Source organism: Pongo abelii, chromosome 2 (genome assembly GCF_028885655.2).
Source record: "Pongo abelii isolate AG06213 chromosome 2, NHGRI_mPonAbe1-v2.0_pri, whole genome shotgun sequence".
NCBI classification, from domain to species: Eukaryota; Metazoa; Chordata; class Mammalia; order Primates; family Hominidae; genus Pongo; species Pongo abelii.
This window is the reverse complement of record NC_085928.1, coordinates 188740515-188766970: the sequence shown is the minus strand read 5'-3', so window position 1 is coordinate 188766970 and position 26456 is coordinate 188740515. Positions and strand designations below refer to the sequence as shown.

Sequence of the window (26456 nt, the reverse complement as noted above, 5' to 3'; positions counted from 1 at the left end):
TAACTGTTGAAGCTTTCTTACTGAGAATCATTTTATGGTGGTTTGCTTTTTTATGTTGGTAAAAATAATGGTCAGTTTGTCTCAAGAATTTCCCCCAAAATTTATGACACTTATGAAGTAGGTAAAAGTAAAGTGAAAACTCTGCTAGGTCCTGTCTGTTTCCTGGCCTTTGTACAATACCACACTTTGTCCTCATCTTCTGTTCACTCTAAACCTGAGGCAATCCCTCTTGGTCAGCATTTCGGTGCTCAACATCAGGGTAACCTGAAGCTCCTGTCTCTTGTATTTCAAGTCATTGAAACTAAATCTCTGCCTTAATTGCTGTCAAATTCTTGAAGATGTAACCTAGATATTATCTTCCAATCGTGTCTGAGAATATGGGCCCTGTCTTGTTCTTGGCATAGCCTTTCTCAGAGCCTGGAGCTCGGCTCTTGAACACCTGCCTGGAGACCAGGCCTTATAACTTGGGCAACTGTAGAATTTAGTATCCGAACTGGCTCTGAGAGTGAAATGAGGAGCTATAAATTATGCAGAAACAGCCCTATAGGTAACTATGTAACCATATGTCAAGATTTGCATAGGAGAGTTCAATATTTGGCTGTTGTTCTATCATCCTATTGGTGTTCCTTTTTACTGTCAAACTGTTCTGATTTGGAAAATAAATTGTATAAATTATTGACTGAGTTACAGACATTTTTTTCTGTTAAGAGCCAGTTTTACTAGAGACTACATTTGTAAGTAATACATAGATCTGTTTTTAAATTATACTCTAATTTATTTATATAATTTGCATATTCTGGCATCCACAAGGTTTTGATTGCTGTAGCTTTATGTCACATTTTAGTATATGCTAACATTAGACCATCATTGTAATTTTTTCTCATAAAAATTTGTTGGCTATTCTTCAGCACTTTTTCTTCCAGATGAACGTTAGAAACAGTTTGTCACATTTATAAGTTTAAAAATTCTCTTAGGATCTTGATTGGAATTTCTCTGAATTTTTGAATTAATTTGGGGAGAATCAACATTTTTACGAAATCAAGTATTTTTATACTTTCTACCTTTTTGTTCTGGAATATTATTAATGGATTTGCAATTCTTATCCTCTGTCCACCTTTCGAGGTACCTTACTGGTAGGATTCTTTGTCTCTCTCCCGTAGTTGTTATTTTTACCTTGTGCTGGATCTCATGCCTTGCACAAACTGCACCATCTTTTAGTGTCAACAGCTAGATCAGACCCCCTCTTGCCCCACCCCAGCAGAGGGCTGCTGGTCTTTCCCATTTTGCCCTGTCCTGGTGCAAGAACTGGTTATGTAGGCACTAACCATAAGACATGATAGAACGCACTTTCATTAAGCAGTGAAAGCTTTTTGTACTCTCAGTGAACCTGAAAATCCATTTACACCATATATACTTTAATGGGAAAATAATGGCCAAAACATCAAATGGTTCCAGTGAATTCAAGGTAAATCAGAGACCATACACACCATGAGCGAAAAGCTAAATTGATCAAGTCAATAAAAGAAGGCACATTTAGAAAACTTAAAGTGTCTTGCACTTCAAGTGGCAGGTGAACTTTCAGTAGATGGCGTAAATGTAAGTGTTTCTTAGAGGAGGGATTGGGTTGGGTTTGCTGGGTTAGTTTTGCTTTGGACATTCGACAGCTCTCTAATGTTGCTATCACTTCACTGTGCAATGTTAGTACATTATGGGGTATTCTTCCTTTCAGATTTCACTCATGCGAAACTAAAGGAAAAATGTGAAAATTAGATACAGTGAATTGATGAGTATGTCTTGGTTTTTTATTTGCTCTGTGAAATGTACATGTGGCTCTTTTTATTACTTTTATTTTTTATGTGGGGGGAAATAAGAAATAGGTCAGTAAGATCTATGAGGCGAAAATGCAGATCTGCCTGAGAAGTAATTGCACGTTGCCTCTCTCTAGAAATGGGCAGAGCTCCTTTAGGGAAGTGAAATGGCAAAGCAGGTGTCCTGAGAGTAAGGCTTCTTGACCTTTGAAAATCCATACCTCCCGCAGTGCTTTTCATTCTGTTTTCTGCCAGCCAAGAACATTTTGTCAGGTTTTACTTTCTATAGTGTGTATTATAGAAAACAAAAATATACTGAATATATTTTTTTCTCAAACCATTTCTTTGATTTGAGATTATCATTTAGAGTACATGATAAATTTTTATTTATCATGTATAGTCTTCACTTGCTCTGATGCTTTAAAATACTCGAGGGTGCTGCAATTTGTTAGATGGAGAGTATGATGGGGAGTGTAATGGGCTGGGATGAGTGTAATGATCTGGGTCTTATGAAGTCAGTGGAGAAGGAGAGGAAGTAGCGTCAGGCAGAAACTCATTAGCTAAAGCAGCATAGGGAATCAGGGGAAAACTGAGCTTAGAAGAGATGCTGCCACAGCAGTGGGGCAGCAGATGGCCCAGGCATCAAGATTTTATGCCCAGGAGCACAGCAAGTACCTAGAAAATATTTGCTAAAGTAATCTTTGAATAAATTGTTCTGGGGGAATCTATCTTCACTTAAATTCCTATCTACACATAGTAGGTAGTGGGGGAAGATATCATTCCTGGAAAAAAAAAAAAGACTGGGCAACAATCAGTGTGGGTATCAGCCAAATACGAACACTGCAGCCTGTGGTGATGGAAATGATCAGATCAAAGAAGGAAGTGTCTTGACAAAAGTCCTTTCCAATAGATTGGCCCAGTATGGAGTGTGTGTGTAGATAAGGAGCGTTTCATCCATGGCTGAAGAGCCACAAATCTATATAAAACCCTCAGCCTTGGGCTGTAGATGTCAGGTTGGCCTTGAATGAGACATGCGAGTGAGGAGAGAGAGAAGCTGGAAAGGGACCAGTGGTCACAGCCGTACAGCTGTGGCATCTGACCTCAAATAGTCCCACTCACAGGGGTTGTAGATGAAGAAAGAAGATGTTTGGGGCATCATCTCCTTATAAAATGAGTTTCTACCTTTGGCATTCTTTTGAGCGTTTTACACTCATAATTAGTTTTTAGCAGTTTAATTTGCATTTCTTTTTGCAACAACATCTTGCTAACGCTAACCACAAGATGGAACAGATTTATGTGGGCTCTAGAGAATATTGGTTGATTTTTTAAATGTAAAGTAGTATCATAAAGTTGAAATCTATTTCAAGTTATCCTCCCTAGGTCCATTCTTCTCCCTCCCATTCTTGAAGCAGCCCCAAATCATGAATTTGATTCATACCTTTCCAGTTCATGTTCTATTTATAACATGGCTTTGAGTGCTTCTGGAATATACAAACATTCAGACCATTTGTGTATATTATTTCACCACATTCTAGTTTCACTTAACATTGCATTTCAAGATCTACCTATTTTGATACACATTGTTTCATTTGCTTTAACGTTATCCTTTTGAATAAATATAATACAGTTGCTTATCTGCTGATGAACAGTTAGATCAGGGTCCCTCAACCTCAGCACTGTTCACATTTTGAACCAGATAATTGTTTGTTTTGGGGGATTGTTCGGTGCACTGTAGGATATTTAGTACCCTCTCTGGCCTCTTCTCACTGGATGCCAGTAACATCAATTATGACTATCAGAAAATATGTCCAGACATTTCCAAATGTCCCCTGGAGGGCAACCCACATATTGAGAACTATTGCCTTAGATTGCTTCCAATTTTTCATTATTACAAGCAATAATGCATTGTTTCCTTGGTCATGCTCGTGGTACACACATGCAAGCATTTCCTTAGGGCAAACATCTAGAAGCAGAATTGTGGGTTTCAGAGTATGTAAGTTGTTTAATTACTCTCTAAAATTATATCAATATCATGATACTCTTTTAAAACCATTTATGTTTTTATTTGACATTACATCTAAAGTAATGTCCACATATCAAATCAAGTGAATAATTCTATGCATATTTAATAAATTGTGAAAAGAGATGTTTGTTATCATGTCTTCCTTTAAAACACTTAAAATCTAGTTGGGAAGGCATATCAGAAATATGCACAAAGTTAAATAACAAAATAGGAAAATAAAACAGCAATTCAAGATAATTATGCAATTGTCACAAGGCAGAATTAGGTTACCTGCCAAATCACATGTATGAAAAATATTTGTGGGCTGAGCATGGTGGTTTATGCCTGGAATCCCGGTGCTTTCGGAAGCTGGAGCAGGAGGATTACTTGAGGCCAGGAGTTCTAGATCAGCCTGGGCAACACAGTGAGACCCCATCACCATAAAAAAATTAAAAAAATAACCAGATGTAGTGGTATATACCTCTAGTTTTAGCTACTTGGGAGGCCAAGGCAGGAGGATCACTTGAGCCCAGGAATTTGAGGCTATAGGGCGCTCTAATGGCATCGCTACACTCCAGGCTGGGTGACAGAGAAAGGCCCTATCTCAAAATAAAAATAAAAGCAAAACTTGTGATAAGAATATGGAAGAGGGGTATATCTCTTTTTCTTCTGGGGATGTAAGGGAAGGCTTCCTATAGGAGGTGGGATTTGAGGTGGGTCTTTTTGTTAAATGAGACCTGGACAGGCAAAGAGGAGTGGAGATGTGGACAGGTAGAAAAACATTTGGTTATATTCTAGGCATGGTGTCTTGGGGAAGAAAGAAGGTCTTAGATTAAGAAGGAAGAAAATCAAAGGAACATAGGAAAGTAGACTCTGGAACATTTGGAGTAGGAAAGATAAGGTAGTTCATATCTTACAATCACCATCTTTTGGTAGAAGGATGAAAGAAGGAGAAAAGGCATTTAAATGTGATGATAATAGAGATGGGTGGGATTGAGGGTTTGATGAACAGGAAGATGGTCTAGGATAGCAATTTTTAAGGAGTTATAGGTACTAGGGAACAGACAGGTGATTAGTAAAAGCATTGTCTTGTACAAAACCAGAAAGTATAGGGTTTCAGTCTTGTTCCTCCAATGCACACATGTGTGGACATGCACACACACGTGGACATGCACACATGCACATGCATGCGCACACACACACACACAAATTCTAGCAGAACTGATCTAGAAGCCCAACTTAGGCATTTGCTGAGAACGTGAATGGGGTTGTGGAAGAAGAATTAGTGACAGATTGTGTAGGTGACAAGCCAAATCGTGTTTACTGAAGTAAACACCCTTTTAAAAATCTGGCCTCAGGTTCCCTTTGGAAAAATAAAGAAGAAAAGGTAGAAAGTGAAAGTCAACAAGAAATGAGAGGTGGTTTTATTTTATAAAACAGAAAATGAGCCAGGCTGTAGTAAGTATTCTTGCAGACACTCACCCCATATCTTAAAGTCGGGTCTATACTAGTTGGCCAGTGATAGGCATCTTTTTTAGTGGGTGGTTGATAACACGTGTGTGAGGGGTAGTTGCCACCAACAATGCACTTTGGGAAAGAAAGAGTGAACTCTAGGAGTCCATGCCCAGTCTCAAATGCTGCAATGACTACTTTTTGGTGCCTACTTTGTAAGAAGACACAGCACATTACCTGATTAGCAAGGTATAATTTGTGAGCAATAGTGTACAATTTAGCTTGGATGTGTTCACACTGTAATGTAGTGAAGATTCCCATACTACATTATTCATTCTAGACATCAAAGAAGAGTAATCAATATGCAATATTTTTCCTTGTTCTAAATGTAGTTTATTATTCTCATTGATTTGTTTTCATGAGACAAAGTATTATATTTTACTTGTATTAGTTCATTTATCTGAGTGAGTTAAATAGCTATTTAAATACCCTTCCATTTTCTTCTGTGGCTAACACAGTGCTCTGGGCCAGGAGAGATATTTTATTTTATTTCATTTTTGGACAAAGTTTAGTTGCTATATATGCATGTCACTCTGGGCAATGCAAATATAAAAACTTCCAGTGTTCATAATGCGGATTGTTCTTGCAATCACACCAGTCTTAACAGGATCTGCACTGGGCATTGGTACTCAAAATAATGAGCTGTGCCGAGTCTCATTCTTTGACTCAAGGAAGTACACATATGCACTGCTTAATGACATGGATATTTTCTGAGAAATGTGTTGATTTTGTCCTGTGAGTAACGTAGAATGTATTTTACACAAATTTAGATGGTATATCCTACTACACACTTAGACTATATAGTATAGCCTATTGCTCCTAGGCTACAAATCTGAAGTTTGTTACTCTACTGAGCAATGTAGGCAATTGCAACACAATGGTAAGTATTTGTATATTTAAACGTAGAAAAGGTAGAGTAAAAATACAGTATTATAATCTTATGAGACCATTGTCCTATGTGTAGTTCATCATTGACCAAAAAAGAGGTGCATGAATGTAATATGTTGTAATGGTATGGTATCAAGAATTTCTGCTTTTTGGATGACAATTCATGAAAAATCAGTTTATAATTCAGTGTACCACCACATTTCTTGTTATAATAAATGTATTTGCACAAAGATCAAAATGTGCAAAGTTATTTGTTTTTAATAATGAGATGTAGATTTTATGTTTGACAAAATTGTAAATGGTGTGGTGGAAAGAGCAGTAGACTACGAATCAAATAATGGGGGTTTAATTCTAGGTCCTTCATTTATCATCTAACCTTGAACATTTAGTTATCTTGACCCTTGTTTCTTACTTATAAAATAATCCTGATTATGGCTTGCATGTTATAGTGGTTTTCTGCTTTAAAATGAGTTTGATATCTGTCATTCTATTTAACAATGACAAAAATCCTGTGAATGTTAACTTAGTTATTGTTAGCCCCATTTTTTCAGATCATAAAACAGACACTGAAGGCTTTTCCAAGGCATGCCACCAGTAAATGACAGAAGTATAACATAACCTATGGTTTTCTACTTCCAAAAAGATTATTTGTTCTAGCACTGCACAGTGGTGTGTTTGGTTTGATTCTCTCACAAGAAATTGCTGAGTATAAAAGGACATGATCTAAATTTTGTCTCTACCTACCCATTCTCTCCCATGGTCATACCCTAAATTGTATCATCACTAGTATCTGCATCATCTCAGAAATCTTGATTTTAAACATCCTACTCCTGGTCAACAGCATTCACTTGAAGCTTATTTATTCTAAGATTCTCTATGCAATAGCTTTTTGATCTTACTGAATCTCCCAGCTATTTTTCATTATCCATCAACTTCTCACTTCCTCTCTTTGCTTTTCTCCTCATCTAAATCGATTTCATAGTCTTTTCCTATAATCCTTCCCTTGCAGTCACCCTTAACTCCTTTGCCTCATTTTCCATTTATTGTCCTTGTCTGACTGAACCCCAATCTGGTGAAAATAGCTATCTTTTCTGCTCCTGTACAGCAGCAGCCAACCTTTACTGAAGAAAATCACAAAGCCTGACTTACTGGCTTCACATTAAAGAATGACTATACATTTCAAATGGTACTCAACCATCACCTACAGTTCCCTAATGAGTTTGATTTCTCTCTTTGAAACAATTAATTCATATCTTCACCTTTCTTGTCAAACCTCCCACAGTTTTCAGTTTGTTAACTGATAGCTTGCCTTTTCCACCACAAATCCGTACATCCTTCTTTCCTAGATGACCTCATCTAGTTCCATGCCTTTAATTATCATCTATCGCTAAGTGACTTCCAAGACTCCCAAATTTATATCTCTGGATTTGTCTCCTAAACTCTAGACTCACATATACTTCTGCCTGACACTATTTATGTATCTACTAGACATCCAAAAGTTGACACACCCCAACAGGACTCTGATTACTTTCCTGACTGGTACTCATTCCCCTTTTTTTTTTTTCAACTCAGTAAATGATCATACAATCTACTCAGTTTCTCAAGCCTAAAATTTTATAATAACTTTTAATTTCTTTTTCTATTTCATCACGCTTTCCTAAATCCAGAAATGTCCATGCTCTGTTGCTCCTACTTCCAATATATCTCTCTAACTAGTTCATTTCTTTTCATTACCACTACTGCCACCCCAGTTTCAACTTTCAACCTTTCTCTCATCTGGATCTCAGTTATAGCCTCATTACTGGTATTATTTTTTTCTTGGCTGTTCCCTTACATTCTACACCCTGCAGCAGATGGAGAGGCATTTTAAAATAGGAAATTATATCAGGGCTTCCCTTGTTTTAAATCTATTAATGGTTTTCCATTGCTCTTGAAATCTGAATTCCCCATAGGCCCTGCGTGTTCATTTTCTCTCTAACGCGGTTGTGTTATACTCCTTTTCTTACTGGGATATAGCCACACTGGACATGCCACGTCTTCTCAGGGCTTTTGCATATACTGTTCTTCTCATGTCCTGGAATGTTCCATTCCTTACTCTTGGGTTGGCTGGATTCTTACCTTTTTGTGTTCAGCTCCATAGCATGTCCCCAGGAATGCTTTGTATGGCCACACTTTCTAAGAGCTCCACCTGCTTTTCCTTTTTCTTCCAATTACTTCCTGTTCTTGGTTTTTGGTTTTTTTTGAGACGGAGTCTCGCTCTGTCTCCCAGGCTGGAGTGCAGTGGCGCGATCTCGGCTCACTGCAAGCTCCGCCTCCAGGGTTCACACCATTCTCCTGCCTCAGCTTCCCGAGTAGCTGGGACTACAGGCGCCCGCCACGACGCCTGGTTAATTTTTTGTATTTTTAGTAGAGACGGGGTTTCACCGTGTTAGCCAAGATGGTCTCGATTTCCTGACCTCGTGATCCACCCGCCTCGGCCTCCCAAAGTGCTGGGATTACAGGCGTGAACCACCATGCCCGGCCTACTTTCTGTTCTTAAAATTTTTTCTTCATAGTCCTCACAATCTGAAATTACTTTGTGTGTTCGTTTGTTTATTGTGTATCTCCTTCAACCAAACGGTCAATGCGTGACATTAGGGACATTGTCTATATTTTTTTTATAGCTTTTCTTCAGTGCTTGGCATAGTTCCCAGCAGCTACTAGGCTCTTGACAAGAATTCTTGTTGAGTAGTGCATGAACATAAAGGACTCTTTTACTGTGGTATAACACTTTCTACTCTTTATGGATGGGAGGATTTGCTTTAGCTGATCAGTGGCACAGTTGATCTGTATTGGGCACCAAAAGGCAAAATGACAAGCCATCTTGGCTTGTCTTCTCACCTTCTTGAGAAGGTCTTTGCCATTCAACAGTTGTCTTTGCCATTCAACAACAACAAATATCTTTGCCATTCAATAGTTCTTCCCACATGAAAAATCTATCTTTTGTTTTGCCAACTCTAAACTAGGACTAATAGGATGTGGATAGACTGTAAGGAAGTGTTGACTCAGATAAATAATATCTGTTAAGAAAGATTTATGGGGAAATGATGTTGCATAGAAGAAATATAATTTTATTTCTTCTGTGCTTTAGAAAATAATATTGGATTTCTATTGCTTGTTCCATGTGCTGACCTGAGAAGAATGCACAATGCTACTATTGCTCTGGCACCACAGGAAACTGCCTTGAAACACTGACATCATAGAGACGAGGAATGAGAATCACAGCGTGTCACTCACTATGATTCATTTCTAGCCTCTTTGTCTAAGCTTGGAGATTTTCTTTAAATTAAGTTAAAGTTCATTCAGACTCGGAGTTAGTGCAGACTCAGAGAAACTGCCCACACCTGAACTTAAGTATGTGAGTAATTAAAGATGTGCCACTTTGAAGGTCTCACACCTTCCCATTTTTATGAAATTCAAGGGATTAAAGACCTTATCCAGTTTCTTAATGCCGAGGCCCTAGAGCCCAGAATTGCAAGTGGTACATATTGCTATTAGTAAATCAAGTTATTAGATAACATTTTGATCAGAAAATGATATAAGCGGTAAAAAAGTAAACCCTAAATATCTTCTATAATCGTTCTTTCCTTCAATGGTCAACACTTGCATGTATTTTTTCTATTTGTTACTTGTCTCTAAGGAAGAAACTGATTATAAACATTTTCTTTAAAGACTGTATTTGTTATTAAATCTGCTGTTTGGGCCAATTTCAAAGCCTTTCCTCACTACACCCCTCCTTGCTTACCTCCTTTACACTTCAACTGCATCTTTGTTTCTTCTTTTTCCTTAAATTTATTTCCTTCTTGTAAAAGAAAACTTAGCTAAGATTGATAGGTACAAAGAGAAATGAAACCAAAGAAAGAAAGAAGAGTTACGATAAAAAGTTACCAGTGAAAATTGTGGTACACACATACACACACACACACATGAACCTCTTGGAGAGATATATATTTTATATATATATATATAATATTATATTATATATATAATATTATATAATATATATATCTTGGATATGGGTATATATATGTATATATATGTAACCAAGGATATTTTTATATATATCCTCTTGGAGATATATGTGTATATATATCCTCTTGGAGATATATGTGTATATATATCCTCTTGGAGATATATGTGTATATATATCCTCTTGGAGATATATGTATATGTATATCCTCTTGGAGATATATGTATATGTATATCCTCTTGGAGATATATGTATATGTATATCCTCTTGGAGATATATGTATATGTATATCCTCTTGGAGATATATGTATACATATATCCTCTTGGAGATATATGTATATATATATCCTCTTGGAGATAGAGATATATATATATATATCCTCTTGGAGATAGATATATATATATATCCTCTTGGAGATATATATATATGTATATCTTCTTGGAGAGAGAGAGATATATATATCCTCTTGGAGATATACATATATATATATCCTCTTGGAGATTTACATATATATGTATCGTCTTGGAGATATATATATATATATATCGTCTTGGAGAGATATATATATATATATATCCTCTTGGAGATATATATGTATATATATATCCTCTTGGAGAGATATATATGTATATATATATCCTCTTGGAGAGATATATATATATATATCTCCTTTTGGAGAGAGAGAGATATATATATATCCTCTTGGAGATATATATATATATATATATCTTCTTGGAGATTATATATATATATATATATCCTCTTGGAGATAGAGATATATATATATATCCTCTTGGAGATATATATATATATATCCTCTTGGCGAGATATATATATATATATCCTCTTGGCGATATATATATATCTCCTCTTGGTGATATATATATCCTCTTGGAGAGATATATATATATATATCCTCTTGGAGATATATATATATATATATATCTCCTCTTGGAGATATATATATATATATATATATATATATCCTCTTGGAGATATATATATATATATATATATCCTCTTGGAGAGATATATATATATATATCCTCTTGGCGATATATATATATATCCTCTTGGTGATATATATATATATCCTCTTGGAGAGAGATATATATATATATATCCTCTTGGAGAGAGATATATATATATATATCCTCTTGGAGAGAGAGATATATATATATATCCTCTTGGAGAGATATATATATATATCCTCTTGGAGAGATATATATATATATCCTCTTGGAGAGATATATATATATCCTCTTGGAGAGATATATATATATATCCTCTTGGAGAGAGAGAGAGAGATATATATATATATCCTCTTGGAGAGAGAGAGATATATATCTCCTCTTGGAGATATATATATAGATATATATCTCCTCTTGGAGATATATATATATATATATATATCCTCTTGGAGATATATATATATATATATATATATCCTCTTGGAGAGAGATATATATATATATATCCTCTTGGAGAGAGAGATATATATATATATATCCTCTTGGAGAGAGATATATATATATATATCCTCTTGGAGAGAGAGATATATATATATCCTCTTGGAGAGAGATATATATGTCTTCTCTTGGAGATATATATATATACTTCTTGGATATATATACACACACACACACGTTTATATATATATATATGTGTGTGTGTACCACAATTTTCATTGGTAATTTTTGATCGTAACTCTTTTTTTTTTGGTTTTACTTCTTGAACCTATCAATCTTAGCTAAATTTTCTTTTACAAGAAGGAAATAAGGAGAAAGAAGAAACAAAGATGGGATGGAAATGTAAGAGAGATAAGCAAGGATGGGTGTAGTGAGGAAAGGCTTTGAAATATACATATATATATATTTCCAAGAGTTTTTTTCCATTGTCACTTTAGTGCCACTTCTTCCCATTTTTGTACTTTTTCTTGGCAATTTTGCTGTTTAAAATCGCTCCCAAGAGTACTGCTGAAGTGCTGTCCAGTGTTTTTAAGCTCAAGAAAGCTGTGACGTGCCTTATGGAGAAAATGCATGTGTTAGATAAGCCTCATTCAGGCATGAGTTTTAGTGCTGTTAACTCTAAGCTCAATGCTAAGCAATCCACAATAGGGTACATCCAGAGAAAGAAAGAGGAAATTGGCTGATATGTGCCTGTAGGTGAGGTTGCTCTGGAAAGTGCTAAAGTAGCATCAATAGTGCCTGATAAAGCTATGGAAAGGAGAAATGGCTGAATTTGGGATTCATGAGATGACACCTGATAAAAATAGGCATAATGGACAACATTGTTCTGAGGCTGAAAGTCAGAGAAATTTATATTCATTTTACCCAGGTTCAGGAAAAATTTAAACTCTTCTTGACTAGTGTGTTATTATGAAGAAATAATGCATATAATTATTTGTGAAAAATATATATGAAGTCATATTTCAAACAGAAACACACGTAAAACACACATAAAACAAGGTTTTGTTTTGGTTCGTTGACAGAAACATTGTGATCAGAGGCTCACAGAAACCTAATTCTTTATTTCCCATAGGAACAGTGGCTAATTCAACTTTATATAACATAAATAATGCAAATAATGAGAATCGACTGCCCATATGCACACTTTTCCCTATTCACACAAACACACACACACATACACACACCCACATATATATATATATATATACACACACACATACACACACGTGGAAAATATATACCATATATACCCTTTAATATGTATATTTTATTAAAATGGGATCATGCTTTTCATAATTTTATAATTTGCTTTTTTTCTATTTTAACATATCATTATGATCATCTTTCCAGTTGAACTGATTTGTCATATAATTTTTAATGGCTGCATAACATTTATTTGGTTTTATGAATATATCAAATTTTCAGCAAGAAAGTTTGTAATAATTTATATCCTCCTCAGCAGTGCCTGAACCTGACCTCAACTGAGTATTGTCTGAAATTCTTCCTCATTCCATTGTTGTGTTTCTCATTCTATATCTGGCATAATTTCTTTCTGTATTTCTGCCTTGGGTGACTTGAAATATAATATTTTAGGCATGAGGCTAATTTTGAAAAGTTCTGCTGGTTTTGACAACAGTGTTTGAGTGTAACTCAGAAAACAGTTGTATTGTAGTTGATAGAGCCATGCTAAGAAATTAAATTTGTCAAATTTCCAATAGCCGAAAGTTTTTTTTAAAAAGTGAAGGAATAATAACCCAGAGAACATCCTTTGCATAGCCTAGGAAATATCAAAAATTTGCCATCCAAATAATCTCATTGCCTGCTCCAAGTTAATATTTGAAATAATTTGGGCAAAACCAAAAATGTCATAGCAATAACATTGACATTTTGTTTTACCTGCTTGATACAAAAGGGTGGCTATGGTCCCACTGAGGTTAAAAATATTTTTGTTCTTAAAACAACTTCAACCAAAGGAAAGATAGTAAAATACATTTTCCTACTCTACATTAAGATTTAAACAAAAATTGAAACAGATCACAACTGTTAAAGGGTCAAACCTGAAAAGACAATGGTGTTTCCCACCCCCAGTGTGGTGTGTAATTGAAAATAAACATAACATGAAACTGTACAGTAAGTGTGAGGAAGTTCTCACTATGATTTTTCTCATATTGGCTATCATGAAGCCTTTTCATTTTCAAAATGCCAGGTTCGTTCATGGGGAGTTTGTTGAGTACTCCTGCTATGCAGGTGCACAGGCATGTCTCCTTGTTGCTGCTGCCCCAGAAGGAGGAGTTGCTGACACTGCCTGCTGTGGAAATGGCGCTCTCATAGCTGTTGGTCATGCTTCCCTTTCTTTGCTGCTGGTGTTAGCAACTCCTAGATGCGGTAGGGGAGCCTAATGTGTGCCTGCCAGAATGGGGAAATGGTCCACCTGCTCTGCACTGAGCTTTAATTTCATTGCCAGTGATGGCTGCAAGGCAGATTGATGCCCAAACATGGAGTGCGCAATGACACTTAGAGGCTGGGGGAGAGGAACTTTAGTCTGTTCATAGCCCATAACCCAGAATGAGGGGCAAACGTGCTAAACAAGCTGTCTGTAAAGCTGCAGGGTCTATGCCATCCTAACCAGATAGAACTGGTCTAGAAGCTGGGAGCACTCAGTTCCTAGCCCACTGATGTTGCTACAGTAGTGTGACCTTGAGCAAGTCACTTCACCTTCATGCTTTGTTAAAGCAAAGTGTCATCTATAAACGTCAGATTAGAGAATGTGATATACCTACCTCCCCTGTTGTGGGGGCGCATGACATAACATCAAATCTCAATGATTCATCCAAGTGCACCACAAATGCTGCCTCCTCTGTGGTCATTCAAAGGGCACCTCTGATTCCTCCAACTGAACAGAGTCTTTCCTTTTGAATTCTATTGGCATTTTAATAGCATCTTTCTTTGGACACATAATAAATAGGTTAGCAAACATTTATTAGATGTGCCCACTTTATTCTGGCTACTATTCTAAGTACTTCAGTGGTAGTTGGGGGTGGAGTAGTGAGATCAGGTACAAAGATAAATAACCAAGTTCTTGAAGGTTTGGTTTAAAAATAATATGAACTAAAATGAATAGTATGCCAAAGAGATATCTGTCTCTTGTGTTCATTGAAGCATTACTACAATAGCTAAGACTGGAATTTATCTGTGTGTCCATCAGTAGATGAATGAATAAAGAAAATGTGATATATATATATATATATACACACACAATGGAATATCATTCAGCCATAAAAAGGGGGCATCCTGTTATTTGTGACAATATGAATAAATGTGGAGAACATTATGTTAAGTGAAATGAACCAGGCACAGAAAGATAAATACTGCATAATCTCACTTATATGTGAAATCTAAAAATGTTGAATTTATAGAAGCAGAGAGTAGAATGGTGGTTATGAGAGTTTGATGGGACAAGAGAATGGAGAAATGTTGGTCAAAGTATATAGAATTTCAGTTACATAGGAGGAATAAGTTCAAGAGATTCATCCTACGACATGGCGATTATAGTTAATAACAATGTATTGTATTCTTGAAAATTGCTATGAAAGTAGATTTTAAGTGTTTTCACCACAAAAGAAATAAATATGTGAGGTAATGAATTTGCTAATTAGCTTGATTTTGCTTTTCCACAGTGCATACATATATCAACACATCACATTGTATGCCATAAATATATATACTTTTTAGTTATCAATGAAAATATATTATGAATTTTCTATATTCCATCTAATTTTCTCCCAATAACTTTGTGCTCCTTCATAAGAGAAACTCTTTTTTTTTGATAACTCCCTTGGCCATTTTAAAGCATTCACCAGAATGTCTCATAGAAAGTAATGACAGCATATTGAACACTTAAGTGTCCCAGGCATTTTTGTAAATGCTTTACATGAATTAACTCATTCAGTCATTTTTCCAATACGATTGTTATTACTACCTTATAGACAAGATCAGAAAATGGCACAGAGGAGTTAAGAACTGCTCAAGGTCACACAATCAGTGTTTGGCAGAGCCAGAACTCAATCCCAGGCAGCCTGACTCCAGAACATACACTTGCAATCATCGTGGCTACCTCCCGTGGTAAATGAGGTCCAGAAATATTTGTTGAATGAATGAGTGTTAGAGTGTTTTAAAAGGTTTAAAGTGCTTTACAAGGTTAAGTCATTACTACGGTTACTACAGACATAACTATTACTACATGATTGCCATTGACATCCTGTAACATTTTCAGAGGAAGGAAATCTCATCATTTTACTTCTGATGTTGGAGCTCAATAACATGCAGAGCAAGCACCTGATCAGAGAGTTGAGCAAACCTAGTATAAAATGCAAGTTCAGCAGAAGGAAAGGTAGAAAAAAAGAAGTCTTTGCTTTAGTATCCTAATGCTTGGGCCCATAGTATTTAGGCTAATTCTGGGTGAATTCTGATTACTAGCCTCAACCCACAGTGTTGGTTTTTTGCTTCCCCAAAAGACTATGCATTAAGTTTGTCTCTTATACAAACTGATTATTCACTGACTTTATCTTTACTCTCAAATATATCCTTTTTAGTACTTTAGCTAGACAATATTGTGTCATCTTTAATTTCTACACTCCTTCAGTTGGTGGCTAAATCCTGCCCATTAAGTGTTTTTGAAAAATATTCCCTCTCTTCTACTCTGACTGCCATTAACTTCAGTATTTTTGATTACACCACAGTAATAGGTTTCTAACTGGCCTCTCAGGGTATGATCTGTATTTTCTCCAGTTTTTCCTCCAGTTTTTCATTCTCTAATTTACATTTATGAAATGCACATCTGATATTATCCCTTGTTCTTAAAAGTCATTAATGGCTTCCATTTACCTCCAAGATAGACCATAAACTCACTCCACAATGTGGTCCCAACCTGCTCCTTGGACACCATTTCCCATTATACTTCCTTATTAATTGTATATACTATAACCACACCAGACTGCTGTTTACCATTCCCAAAATGGGTCATATGCTCCCATGTTCCCAGGACAAATGCCCTACCTTCTTGTCAAAAATTCCACCTGTTAAAAAGTTTGATTTTCTTGAAGGCACAGCTCAATGTCATTTTCTGATTATCTCGAGCTAAAATTCATTGCTATTCCTAGCAATTCTATGTTTATAGTTCTCTTCGGACACTTATTTGTTTTATATTATGAGATCAGTAGTATACCTTTTATATAATAGATTGCAAGCTCCTCGAACTTTAAAAAATAATTCATCTTTGTAGCTATATAACAACTAGCATAGTTGTCATATATTTTTCGCTTTTTAAGTATGTAGGGCTCATCTCCCCACATAGACTGTTGGCTTTGGCAGGCAGTGACAATTTGCAACCTGAGTTTGCTTCTGTATTTGGGGCGTTAACTTTAAATTTGCTTCTACCAGTTAACTTCCTTGTGCAGGTGCCAAAAGGAAGCTATTCTAATTCCTTCTTTCAATGATTGCCGTGAGGGCTAAGAGAAGTAACATCTGCAAAGCACTGGATATATTAGGATCTCAAAAAAAGGTAGCCATTGATTGGTTGCTTTATGTTTGAAGTTGGCACAACATTTTATGTTGCTGAGTCTTGGCATGAGCCATCCAGTCTCAGGGATTGATTGTCTCCCATAATAAAACACGTGTGCAGTTTAATTCTAGCACACTCTCCAAATAAACATTTCCCTCTTCCCTATTGTACCTTTGTGAACTGCCAGCATGTCTCCATTTGCTCTAAAATAATCTACTCAGTAGTGTCTTGTAACTGCTTTTTTTTTTTTTTTTTTTTTTGAGACAGAGTCTCGCACTGCTGCCCGGGCTGGAGGGCAGTGGCATGATCTTGGCTCACTGCAACCTCTGCCTCCCAGGTTCAAGCGATTCTCCTGCCTCAGCCTCCCAAGTAGCTGGGATTACAGGTGCCTGCTACCATGCCCAGCTAACTTGTTGTATTTTTAGTACAGACGGGGTTTCACTGTGTTGGCCAGGCTGGTCTCAAACTCCTGACCTTGTGACCCACCCGCCTTGGCCTCTCAAAGTGCTGAGTTTACAGGCGTGAGCTACTGTGCCTGGCTGTAATTGCTTTTAATTTTGAAGGATTTAAAAGATTATTATTATCTATTTGTCTCTAAACTATTTCTTTGTATACCTTTACTCTGGTCTTCTTGGAACATAAAAGAAAGCCTCAGTCTTGCAGAGAATAATGCCTGAAGTATAACATCAATAAATAAGTATTTGTTGACTCAATAAATGGGGAATAAGTGAATGGCTTCCATGCTCCTAGTAGGCAAAAAAAAATGCAAACTATTTAGTTATGTGAGTTGTCTATATTAGTCATGCAAAACTATCCTGGGTTTCTAGGCAGCATATCTGAGAATGTTTTTTAATATCTGGGAGTAGATTAATCTACTCCTCCCTTAAATAACAAGTAGATCCATTGAGAAGAAAGTGCTGTGGTGTACTCAGGCAGAATTTAAAAGAACATGAGCATTACATGAAGCAGGAAGTTAATTTGCCTGCTGGAGTTGATGAGGAAGAAACACCAGGGAATTATTATTCATCTCTTTAGGACTGCCAGGATGAAAAGTTTTCCCTCTTATTAGCTAATGAGGCTCTGCCAACTGGGTACCCCATAAGCTCCTACTGTCTGAAAAGCAGTGCAAAATCAGGACTTTTGTTGGGAAAACTTACTCTGTTGCCTATGCGGGTGCAAAAGTCTGTCTGGATGCTCTGGGCAGTGTGTGCTGAATGGCGAGGTGAGTCTAAGGGAGACAAAGTGACTCCTTCTACCTAGGTTAGATTAGATGACGGCAAGGGCAGATAAAGTTGTCTAGGAAACTCCATGTACCAGGCTCTGGAATCAGATGCTGTTGGATTCTCCCTTCAGAGTAGAATGGCTGACTGGCCTTTCTATTGCCCTTATCAATGAAGACTGTTTAAAGCTGAATCAACTGAGCAGTGTTTTTTGTTTTGTTTTGTTTTTTTGGTAGAAGGCTGTCCCAGAGTAAAATAATATCATGAAATGACATCATAATTAGCTACTTTAGATTCATTTGTGGGAAAAAAAGTCAAAGTCAAAACTTTACTTCCTTTTCTTTTCCTTCCCAAAACACCTACATCACCATGCCCTATTTTCTAATTGTTTTTTTTGCCAAAGTTATTGACTAATAAGATCATGATATCTTACTGGCAAAGTAAGTGGATTATTTTAATTCCCATTGGACTTCTTTTCCAAGTGACTTCCTCAGCAGTAAGGAAAGAGTTCCCACATCTGAGCTCTAAAAGTGGTTAACGGATGTGTCTCTCTCTACAAATTTAGTGTCTTAAAGGCACACAACATACTTACTTAAAGGAAGCTCTCCTGTAGTTCTACTGTGATTTTCATGTCCATGCCCATGGGAAAGAGCCTCTGTCTTCAATCTTACATAGTTACTCTGGGTCTCATAACCAAATTAAGAGCAGAAGAAAATACTGAGTGGTAAATTTAATCAGCTTTCCCAGAGGTTAGAAACACTTCTCAGCTACCTCTGTATTCATACATCTATCTTCCAATCTGTTCAATTCAGCTGTCACAATTTCACCCCATTTACCCCTTGCTAACACTTGAAATGCTGCCTTTAATTAATTCTCCACACTCAGAACTTTGAGCAATGCCAAGTTAGTTAATTATCCAAGTGTATTGCTTTAAGCATTTCCTAGATGCGAATTATAAAAATTCTTGGTGAGTGCCAGCATCATATCTTCAAAGACTTGAGCTTCCTTGCCCTCCACAGAGCTGTGCTGGATATGAAATAAGCAGACGGCACAGAACAGTATCTAGATTAAATTTTCTCCCTCAACTATGATATAGGTGTCCAGAAACATCCTCCTTTACTTTACTGAAGAAGTGGGAAGGTTCAAAGGAAAGGTGTAACCAGCTTTTGAGTAAGTTGGACTAGAATTATTATTGTATAACTTCTCTTAGATCTCTAGGGGCTTATAGCTTTGTGCTAAGTGTTACCAGTTGAAATGAGATAAGATTATCATGGATGCCAAATTTTACTGTTGCAGTAGAAATTTGTTTTACAAAACGTCTCTCATGAGAAAAGAAAGGAAAGCAATAACATTTATTTATTTTTATCTGCAGGCATTCTAATATACGCATTCTTCATGACAACTATGTGAAACATATTAATATCCTCATTGTTAAAGATGAAGAAACTAAATCTCAGGAAGAAAAACTAAGTGAAGACAAAAGAAGTATTTGAACTGAGGTTTGTCAGACTCTCGGGACCAAGCTGTTGAAACCACTAAACCACACTGCCTCTGGGTCACTTGATAAACAGTGTTCAACCATTAAGATAGTCATTAATAAAGTTCCTTGTGCTCTCCTTGAGATTACAAACTATTGATTTGCTAACTGGAATCTTTGTTTTGTTATGGTCACAATTACTTGTCAACAAGAGATAAATTTATTGAGTTTCTTAATATGAGCACCTGTCTTGCTTCCCCTAGCAGAGGACATGTCTCAGTCAGTATTTCAACATAGTGGACATGGTGTCACCAAGACACACAGTCTCAGGATAGTTAAGAAATAGTTTGTGTTCTAAAGTATCTGGGGGTACCAATTTTCTCAATTTTCAATAGCTGGGTTCTCAATTTTCAATAGCTAGCTTCTATTTGTGAACATTAATCCAAAATTGTTAAAAGCGTAAAGCTCAGAATATTTCCTGCAGGCCTGTAAGAAAAGGTGCATACTAAAATCTAATCTTGTTGTAGAGAATTAATTTTTATACAAACTCTCTACTTAGGGGTGGGAAAAAGGATTGTATCTCATCTTGCCTAATTCCCTACTCCCATTCATAAGCCATTAATGTTCTTTTCTAAACTTTGAATTTTTACAGATTATTCTGGGAGATTCTGGGAGTCTTTTCTCCAACACTCCAATGGCATCTGACTATGTGAGCTGATAAGATCTATAGATCTGTGAGTTGGCAGAGCTGTGAAAAGTTTCTCTCTCCTTAGGACATAAGCAGGAAACCTGGATACAGGAATCAATATGGGGAAAGAGAAAATGTTTATTAGAACAAATTTATTATATTTGGGTGAACAAAACACTTATTTTACAGTAGACTAAACTCCAGGATATGGAATATCTCTCAATTTCTTTAACGTGCTATTGTTGAATATAATTTTGGCTATAGTCACTTTGAGTGATGGTTCCAAAAAAGGCAGAATTTGGCCTCTGGAAACAGAGAGAAACATCCAAGAAGAAATATGGAAGGTTCACTGGCCTCAGAGTAAAAAGTTCCAAATTGAAGTCCTATCTTTGGTGACAGTTAATGGAATGAAGTTGGGTTAGTCATCAGACTTTTAAAAACCTTGATTGCTGAATCTGCAGAATGGGTACATTAGAAATGTCAATCATATTGCTGCCATGCCAACAGACTCCTCTATTTGGTGTTGTTTCAACCATGTAACTTTCCTGCCTACAGCAACAGAAAACTGGTTCAGGGTGAACACCTGTCATAAGGTGAACTAGCTAACTTTGAGGAGGTTTATCATAAAAAGATGAACTGGGTTTGAAATAGGAAACAGAATGAAAACATGAGGTAGAATCAGGGCCAAGAGAAGTCTTGGTGAGCCGAAGTTAGGAGCATTTTAATCAAGTAACAGTGAGGTTGAGGAAAGATTTATAGACTCAAAGACAAGACTAAGTCAGTTATTACATTAGCATAGTCATTGAGACCATAGGTTTTGGAGTGAAATGGATGTAGATTCTTATTAGCTGTGTGATCTTCAGCAATTTACTTAACATCTCTAAGGTTCTGGTTTCTTGTCAGTGAAATGAAGAGAATAGTAAATAAATAGCAAAATGGAGATAATTTTCATTATAAGATTGTTGTGAGGATTTTAATTAATACATGATAAACCCATAGAACAGTGGCTGGCATTTTGCTAATTCTACATCAGTGATATGGTTTGGCTGTGTCCCCACCCAAATCTCATCTTGAATTCCCACATGTTGTGGGAGGGACCCAGTGGGAGGTAACTGAGTCATGGGTGCAAGTCTTTCCCATGCTGTTCTCATGGCAGTAAGTCTCATGAAATCTGATGGTTTTATAAAGAGGAGTTCCCCTGCACAAGTGCTCTCTCTTTGCCTGGTGCCATCCATGTAAGACATGACTTGACCCTCTTTGCCTTCTGCATGATTGTGAGGCTTCCCCAGCCATGTGGAACTGTAAGTCCATTAAACCTCTTTCTTTTGTAAATTGTGCAGTCTCAGGTATGTCTTCATCAGCAGCATGAAAAGAGACTAATACAGTAAATTGGTACCAGTAGAGTGGGGTGCTGCTGAAAAGATACCTGAAAATGTGGAAGCAACTTTGGAATTCGGTAACAGACAGAGGTTGGAACAGTTTGGAGGATTCAGAAGAAGAGAGGAAAATGTGGGAAAGTTTGGAACTTCCTAGAGACTTGTTGACTGGCTTTGACAAAAATGCTGATAGTGATATGAACAATAAGGTCCAGGCTGAGGTGGTCTCAGATGGAGATGAGGAACTTGTTGGGAACTGGAGCAAAGGTGACTCTTTTCATGCTTTAGCAAAGAGACTGGTGGCATTTTGCCCCTGCCCTAGAGATCTGTGGAACTTTGAACTTGAGAGAGATGATTTAGGTTATCTGGTGGAAGAAGTTTCTAACCAGCAAAGCATTCAAGAGGTGACTTGGGTGCTGTTAAAGGCATTCAGTTTTTTAAAGGAAGCAGAGCATAAAAGTTTGGAAAATTTGCAGCCTGACAATGTGATGGAAAAGAAAATCTCATTTTCTGAGAAGAAATTCAAGCCTGCTTCAGAAATTTGCATAAGTAACAGGGAGCTGAATGTTAATCCCCGGGACAATGAGGAAAATGTCTCCAGGGCATGTCTAAGGTCTTCACAGCAGCCCCTTTTGTCACAGGCACAGAGACCTAGGAGGAAAATATGGTTTAGTGGGCTGGGCTCCTGCTGTGTGCAGCCTAGGAACTTGGTGCCCTGTGTCCCAGCTGCTCCAGCCATGGCTGAAACGGGTCAATGTAGAGCACAGGCCATGGCTTCAAAGGGTGCAAGCCTCAAGCTTTCGCAGCTGCCACTTGGTGTTGAGCCTGCCAGTACACAGAAGTCAAGAATTGGGGTTTGGGAACCTCCACCTAGATTTCAGATGTATGGAAACACCTGTGTGTCCAGGCAGAAGTTTGCTGCAAGAGTGGGGCTCTCATGGAGAACCTCTGCTAGGGCAATGTAGAAGGGAAATGTTGGGTTGGAGCCACCACACAGAGTCCCTACTGGGGCACCACCTAGTGGAGCTGTGAGAAAAGGGTCACCATCCTCCAGACCCCAGAATGGTAGATTCACTGACAGCTTGCACTGTGTGCCTGGAAAAGCCACAGATACTCAATACCAGTCCATGAAAGCAGCTGGGAGGGAGGCTGTACCCTGCAAAGCCACAGAGGCAGAGCTGTCCAAGATCATGGGAACCTACCCCTTGCATCAATGTGACCTGGATGTGAGACATGGAGTCAAAGGAGATTATTTTGGAACTTTAAGATTTGATTGCCCTGCTGGATTTCAGACTTGCATGGGGCCTGTAGCCCCTTTGTTTTGGCCAATTTCTCCCATTCGGAATGGCTGTATTTACCCAATGCCTGTACCCCCATTGTATCTAGGAAGTAACTAACCTGCTTTTGATTTTACAGGCTCATAGGCCTAAGGGACTTGCCTTTTCTCAGATGAGACTTTGGACTGTAGACTTTTTAGTTAATACCAAAATGAGTTAAGACCTCGGGGGACTGTTGGGAAGGCATGATTGGTTTGAAATGTGAGGACATGAGATTTGGGAGGGGCCAAGGGTGGAATGATATGGTTTGGCTGTGTCTGCACCCAAATTTCATCTTGAATTCCCACATGTTGTGGGAGGGACCGAGTGGGAGGTAATTGAATCATGGGGGCAGGTCTTTCCCATGCTGTTCTCAATTATAGTAAATAAGTCTCACAAGATCTGATGGTTATTATAAGGGGGAGTTCCCCTACACGAGTTCTCTCTCTTTGTCTGCTGCCATCCATGTAAGACGTGACTTGCTCCTCCTTGCCTTCTGCCATGATTGTGAGGTTTCCCCAGCCACGTGGAACTGTAAGTCCAATTAAACCTCTTTCTTTTGTAAATTGCCCAGTCTTGGGTATGTCTTTATCAGCAGCATGAAAATAGACTAATACAATCAGTGTTTGACTTATTACCTGAGAGGTACCATACTAAGTGTTTATATGATTTATGTCAGTGAATCTTTCAACAACTTTATGAGGACTATTTTATGAATATCTCCACTTAGTGGATGAATAAACTGAGGCACATACAGGTTAATTAACATCTTCCTGTCACACAGCTAGTAGGTGGCAGAGCTTGCATTTGAAGTGGGGCTTTATGGCTTCAGAGTCTGCTTGTTCACCATTACCTTCCACTGCTTCTCTATAATTGATGAGTAGCAGCAAGAAGAGTGTAGAGCAGGCAAATAGAAAGTAGCTGAGCCCTAGAAGTGGCTGACAACTTGTGTAAGAAGAGCAAAATCAGCCTGTGGGGATTTATGGCTGCCCTGGGTTCATTGCAGGTCTTGGGAAACCTGGCCATGCCTAATCCTTTTTTTTTTTTTTTTTTTTTTTTGGATCCCTTGCAGGAAGTTTCCCGTTTCAGGAGAGGGCTCCACTGAGCCTCTGTTCCAAGCATGACACTGAGCCACTGGGTGTCAACACTTGCTCTGTCTTGAAGAAACAAGGTTTGTCAAAGATTTTTGTTCCATGGAAACAGGGATTGGTTTGGTTTGGTTACCATCATGCACCTAACATTTAGCATAGCACATAGTAGGGGCTCCTGAAATAACTTTTTGAGAGAATGAGTAAAAAACTGGAGTAAAACAAATGTAAAGTATTGCTTTCTTCTAATTACTGATATAACTATTTCTTTCAATGACTAATTCCTCATGCACTAGTCTACATAGTTATAGAAAAATGACCTTTTGTTGAAAAACAGAAGGAATTGTACAATAGTTATAAAATAAGTGTTTCAAATCCCTATTACTTGAAGGACTGAGAGAGCAAAAAGACATTTCAGATTATTAATCTATATTTATCATGTCAACAATTTATCAGGCAGAATGCCTAACAATAAAAGCCCCATTATAGCTTCATTTAACATGAAATACCGTGTTATTAACTTACTATATTATGTGTATTTCACCCTGATCATAGACATTTCAAAGAGCTCACAGTCTCTTTCCATCTCTGCAGGTAGTTAAAAAAAGATTTAACTTCTATCGCTACAGCAAATCATATTCTAGTGAATACTGACCTTCTTGAGGGTCATATGCCTATACCCTCTAAACTAAAATTTGCCAATGATATCTCACAAATCTCCAGAAATAGATGCTTTAATTCTGTCCAATGTTACATTCTCTTCAAACAATGCCTCTCTTTTTCTTGCTGAAAATTCATAGCAAGACCAGTGGTCGATGAAGCCAAACACTTCCCTGGCTTCCCCTTGATCCTCCTGCATCAAATGCTTAAAATTTAATGCTGGAGCTTATAGTGCCATGAGCTCCAGAGATAGACGTAAATGAAAAGTCAACCTTTCAGGCTGTATTTCTGCTCAAGCTTTTGTGTTTGTGGTTCTCCCCCCAATGGCAGCTGAAACAGTTTGCTATCAGAACACTCTACTGCCAGAGGAACTTTGTGATCGACGCGGCGCAGAGATTGGAAAATGTCACTATTAGGGAATTACAGTAACCAGAGCTCTTTCTGACCAAGTCCATTTGTGCTTGCAGAATTTTGTCAACACAGCAGGAGCCTGGGGAGTCAGGCCACTTGTAGTAGCACTTGGGAGTCTATGCTTGCTTTTTCTCCGGGAAAATTCAGAAGATTAGAAGGCTTAGCTGCTCTGAGTATCTCTGAGCCTCTGTATCCTCAGAGGATAGTGCTTTAAGGAGGAAGTGTGGTGGGCATCATTTGACATCTGCTATGGCCATGATAGGTTACCATCGTAATCTGTTTTTGTGTCTGTCTTGATAAAAACTAGAAATATAAATTCATGTGTACATTTTCTGCAGTAGATTTATCCTAGCATATTTCAGACACTTACAACTTCTTTCTAGGAGACAGAAACTTTGGGGAGAGGATGTGTGACAAGCAAGAACATTGTTACATGATATGGTCACAGTCTCCTGGACTCCTTTTCTGCACACTCTGCTACACTGCTATGGAGGAGGCCACACTGTCTTAAGACTTTTCTTCCCTTTGCTTTCCCTTCTAGGAATCCCACTCATTTTGCCCACAGGCCTTGGTATTCCCTCAAAATAGTGTTTCTTGTAACAGCCACAGACTCGAAAAATCGTTCAATTTACCTTACCCTGAATACCATACAGGCCTCTGAGACAGCCTGGACAAGGCCCTAGTGATGTTTACCAGGTCTCCCTCTGTCAGGTCATTGGATTGCATATTTATTGGCCAGTGTACACACAGCACAGTGATGAAAAATGATACCCCACAGCCATATTAAAACAATATTCCAAGGTGTGCGAGGCCATCAACTCAAAACCCTTTGAGAGATTTCCCCATCCCCAGCCATATGTTTGGTACTACAGCTACGTTTTTCTGCATTTTCCACTTTGGGAATTTTTTTGACAAGGGCTCTCCAATGACTGCCTTGTTGCTGTGCAGGGAGGAGAGACGTGAGGCTCGGG

General features: G+C 37.6%; 1 protein-coding gene and 1 long non-coding RNA gene across 4 annotated transcripts in view; one reads left to right on the top strand and one right to left on the bottom strand.

Annotated features, from left to right (window-relative positions):
* The window catches only part of KCNMB2 (potassium calcium-activated channel subfamily M regulatory beta subunit 2), a 303117-nt gene that overhangs the window by 71544 nt on the left and 205117 nt on the right, over window positions 1-26456 (bottom strand). The gene's annotated exons all lie outside the window — the stretch shown is intronic.
* On the top strand, window positions 9510-25634 carry LOC129058737 (uncharacterized). Its single transcript, XR_010139314.1, has 5 exons — window positions 9510-9603; window positions 19842-19968; window positions 20599-20680; window positions 24399-24497; window positions 25405-25634. It is a non-coding gene; the product is annotated as an uncharacterized LOC129058737 (long non-coding RNA).